Here is a 4,865-nt window from a genome sequence, read left to right as displayed (position 1 = left end):
TTTGCGAGTGGGCTTTGAGACATGATGACCTTAACCACCTTATTTTCAAATTCAAATCAAAACAGGACAAGAGAAGACAGGACTCACTGACTGACTTTGTTTATATATATGCATGTGTGTGTGTGTGTGTGTGTGTGTATATATATACCTATATACAATGTATATATTCCCGCTTTTTAAATTTCACAATAAATGTTCTTTTTCTGATCTGCCTGCACTGGACTCTATTGCTCTTGTACACTTTCAGAGCACAAGCAGCTGCTGTCGGATCCTAACATTGCACAACTGAAAAACAGCAGACAGACACACGTCAATTTAAAACATCACCATTGCATCCCACATCTTCCCTCGTGGCTTGTCTTCCATCATGGGCTGACTGTGTCTGTCGGTATTTACTGCGTGCACACCCTTATGTACAATGCTAGCCATCCAGACACACAGCCTTCGTTCAGTCAAAACATGAATAGATGATTAATTAATGATATATTTATTTTAAAAAATCAAATTCAATTTTTGTTAAATAAAAATCATATGTATTCATTTTTTTAAATTATGTATATATATTTTAATAAATTGCCTTTTTGTCTGGGTTGGTTTTACGTCCCTCCCTCCTTCCTGCCTGTCTATCACCTGAGGCATCAATCAGCGTCCCAGCCCCGCGTGGTCCTAAGCACAACGCTCACTGACGCACTGCAAAAATGCCTTCAGGAATGATAGAAATCTCACTTTATTCTTTTAAAAGGAAACTGCTGTCAGTCAAGGGTCATTCTGCACTTGGGTAAAAGGGACGTGCTTGCAGTCGCGGATCATTCTCTGTCTATTGAAACGGGATGGTTGTCCGTTGCGGTTCATAATCTGTCCCTTTCAGACATATTTTCTCATAATCCCGGATCATGTTGTATAGTTTAGAAGGAGTGTGATTTCAGCTGCAGTGTCCGAATTGTTAAACTGTTGTGTTCCAAATGGGGTTGCCTGCGCCGGTGCACACCCAAATCGCAGGGCATCTGTTCATTTACTCGAAATATGCTCATCTTTTTCGAAATCCATTCCTTAATATAGCAGTTGGCCCGAGTTTGTTCCCAATGTACACAACAACACATTTGGCGCAAATGGCAGAGACCGCGTGGCCTAATCGCGAAGTTATCAGAAGATTGCAGGTTTGAGTCCTGCTGCGGTCAATTAGACCGCTCTGTGAAATTTGTGATTTTGTATTGCTGGGATTCTGCCGAAAAACCAATCATCTCGTACAGTCACTCACCAGAAGTAAAGCAAGGCTGTTTGCTTCAAGAATCCAATCGCACGTTTTCATCATTGTCGATCCGGTTTCACGGGCAGAGCAAGCTTTGCACTGGATTTTCTTGCACTTTATTTCTGTTTGCATAAAAACGCGGGAAATTGAATGGTTGACGCTTCGGTGAGTGAAAGACGAGGTTGCCGAGATGTTAAGGCGAGCGACTGCTAGACCGTTCTGTTCTGCACGCATGGGTTCGTAATCCCAACCTCGTCGTTATTGTGTTGCAACATTGACCCCCCGGTCGTTTGTCAATCACATTCAACCTCATCGCCAAATTCCCCTTTCGCGAACAAGAATGGTGCACTTTGTCTCATGTCTCAAATTAATTATATATTCGTCAAAGGGATGACATTTGTAGGACTATGGAGAGGGGGACTAATCAGATAGGTCTGGAGGGACAGCACACGCACGATGCGCCGAATATCTTTTCTCACTACCGTCAGAATCTGAGAGCTACGCTCTTCAGTCTCAGCGGCTCGTTGATCTAGGGGTAGATTCTCGATAAGCGATGATCACATTTGAAATGCGAGAGGTGCCGGGTCCAAATCCTGGACGAGCCCCGCCAGTTTTTACTCAAATTTCCGCTTCTCACAGCCACTCGACATGTGAGAAAACAGACATATTTCACATAAAAACATGTGATTTTGCGCCGATGATCACACAGCGTCCAAATCCCAGAGCAAAGTGAAACCCGCCAAACAGAGTAAAGTTAAAGTATCTGAGACGTACTCGGCTCTGTGACTGGTTGCATCACCTAAACCCGTGTTTGGTTCCGGCCATTACTTGATCAGTATATCTTCCTGTCATACGCATAAGCTCACCTCAATTGGGATACGCATACATTCAGCGTCAATCTCCACCTCTGCCCTGAATATCAGTGCATCCTGTTTCTCTTGAGCTGATAACATATGAAAAGCTGTGTTTTGAATTATTCTCTTGGCTGCCGAATTCAAACCGGACAGGAAATCAATCCGGGCTGGCCAAGCTGCCTGGTCGGATTAAAAAGCGTTGAACCCTATATTGAAGGCATGTTGTTCATTATGTTCAACGTATCAGATCATAGCCACCGCTCCCATTATCTGGTAATGGTTCTGCTGTTCCCACTAACACCTCCTCTGGACCATCCTTTGTTACGTTATTGCCCGATTACCACCCACTTTGCCTTTCTCCATTGTACCATGTGTTATTTAATCACTCCTGCGTTCCACTGTATCACAGACGTTCCCATTTGACCATTCTCTCTGCGTATTTTTCCAGGCGCTATTTTTGTTGAAAAAATCTGTAATCTTTAACTTTTTCCTAAAATATCGGAATAATTGTCCGACAGAACGTGAATCCGGGTTCCTCATCTACAGGATCTGCACGACCTGCCGAGTTTGACACAATTATCTGTTTTTATTCATTCTGTTTCCGTGTCCCTTTTAAGAGGATGTGCTGTCTGTCTGGGATAATTTTCTGTTTGTTTAAAATGGTGTGCTATCAGACCCGCATCATTCTGTGTCTGTTTAAAAGCGATGTGCTGTATGTCCCAGATTCCAAATTTCAAATTACAAAAATTGCCTATGGAGGGTGCAGGAATTTTAATTTGGTTCTTTGTTTGTGTAAGCCAGAGTGTGTGCAAACGTGTGTGCGATCTTACTGTGCATTTCATGTCATGTGAGAAAACGGCATTACTTGCAACTTGAAACCGTACTGATTTGATTGAACACTCCTTCGTGGACTCTCTGATGGTAGAAGAATCTGCTGTGGGATTTTGCTATTCCACATCTGAAAGAAGGGAAAATACACAAGTTAGAAATATAGCGATTTTAGGCAGGGGCTTGCGTGTGGGTTGTGTGACATGATGAAATCCTCCAGCCGTATTTTGAAATTCAAAACAAATCAAATCAAGACAAGACCAGCCATAACTCACTGACAGACTGTGTGTATACATGTATATATATATATATATACATATATATGTATATCTGAATTCAATCTGAGCTTTTTAACTTTCACAATAAATGTGCTTTTTTCTGTTCTGCCTGCACTGGGCTCTATTACATTTGACCTCTTTCACCGTACAAGCAGCTGCTGCCAGATCCAGCAGAAAGACACACGCGACTTTAAAAGATCGCCTTTGTCGCCCACATCTTCCCTCGTGGTTTGTCTTCCACCATGGGCTTACTATGTTTGGGTATTTATTTACTGCACCCCTCATATCCAATGAAATTATTCTGCTCACACAGCCTTCGTTTCTCAAAAAATATATCCAGATAATGATTCAATTATTTATTTATTTCAAACAAATCAAATTCAATTAGTTTAAAATAAAATTTAAATGTATTTATTTTCTTAAAATTCGAATATATATATATGTTTCAGTGTGGGCTGGTTTTACGTCCCTCCATCCTTCCTGCCAGTCGATCACCTGTGGCTTCAATAACCGTCTCTGTCCCGCGTGGTCCTGAGCCCCACTGCACAATTGCCTTCAGGGATGATAGAAATCTCACTTTATTCTTTTAAAAGGGAACTGCTGTCAGTCAAGGGTCATTCTGCATCTGGGTAAAAGGGATGTCCTTGCAGTCCCGGATCATTCTGTGTCTGTTTAAAAAGGCTGGTTGTCAGTTCCGGTTCATAATCTTTCCCTTTAAAACGGATTTTCTCATAAACCCGGGTCATCCTGTATTGTTTGAGAAGGAGTATGATTTCAGCTGCAATGACCGAATTGTTAAACTGTTGTGTTCCAATTTACATTGGGCTTGCCTGCGCCGGTGCGCACCCAGATCGCAGTACATCAGTTCATTCACTCGAAATATGCTCATCTTTTCCTAAATCCACTCCTTGATGTTGCAGTTGCCCCGAATTTTCTCCCAATATATACAACAACACAATATACGCTGATGGCAGAGGTCGCGTGTTCGAAACGATAAGGCGTCTGTCTTCGATTATAATAGCGAAGTTATCAGAAAATTGCAGGTTCGAGTCCTGCAGCGGTAAACTGAGCTCGTTGCGTGAAATGTTATGTGTTTTTTTGTGATTCTGCCGAGAAACCAACCATCTCTTCCAGTCACTCACCTGAACAAAGGAAGGCAGTTTGCTTAAAGAATCTCATGGCACGTTTTCATCATTGTCGATTTGCATGCACGGGCAGAGCAAGCTGTGAAGTGGACTTTCTTGTACATTATATTTGTTTGGATACAAAATGCAGGAGATTGAACGGCTGACAATGCGCTGCATAAGTGACGAGGTGGCCGAGAGGTTACGGCGATGGATTGCTAATCTATTGTTCTCTGCACGCATGGGTTCAAATCCCATCCTCATCGTCGTTGGCTTACAGCTTTGCCCTCGTTTTGTCAATCACATTTAACCTCATCGCCAAATTCCTCTTTTACTTTCAAGGATGCTGTACTTTCCTCATGGCATGTCTCAAATTAATAATATATTCGTCAAAAGGCGAACAGTTGCAAGACAATGGCGAGGGGCACTAATTAGACAGGTTTCTGAGGGACAGCACAAGCACGATGGGCCTAATATCTTTTCTCACCACCATCAGAATCTGAGAGCTGCGCTTTTCACTGTCGGCGGCTCG

General features: G+C 42.5%; 1 non-coding gene across 1 annotated transcript; it reads left to right on the top strand.

Annotated features, from left to right (window-relative positions):
• The first annotated feature begins 4,517 nt into the window (after nucleotides 1–4,517).
• On the top strand, nucleotides 4,518–4,599 carry trnas-gcu (transfer RNA serine (anticodon GCU)). Its single transcript has one exon. It is a non-coding gene; the product is annotated as a tRNA-Ser (tRNA).
• The last annotated feature ends 266 nt before the right edge of the window (nucleotides 4,600–4,865 follow it).

This window comes from Pristiophorus japonicus, unplaced genomic scaffold (assembly GCF_044704955.1).
Source record: "Pristiophorus japonicus isolate sPriJap1 unplaced genomic scaffold, sPriJap1.hap1 HAP1_SCAFFOLD_327, whole genome shotgun sequence".
Taxonomy (NCBI): domain Eukaryota; kingdom Metazoa; phylum Chordata; class Chondrichthyes; family Pristiophoridae; genus Pristiophorus; species Pristiophorus japonicus.
The sequence above is the reverse complement of the archived record's forward strand: the minus strand, read 5'-3'. Positions and strand labels throughout refer to the sequence as shown.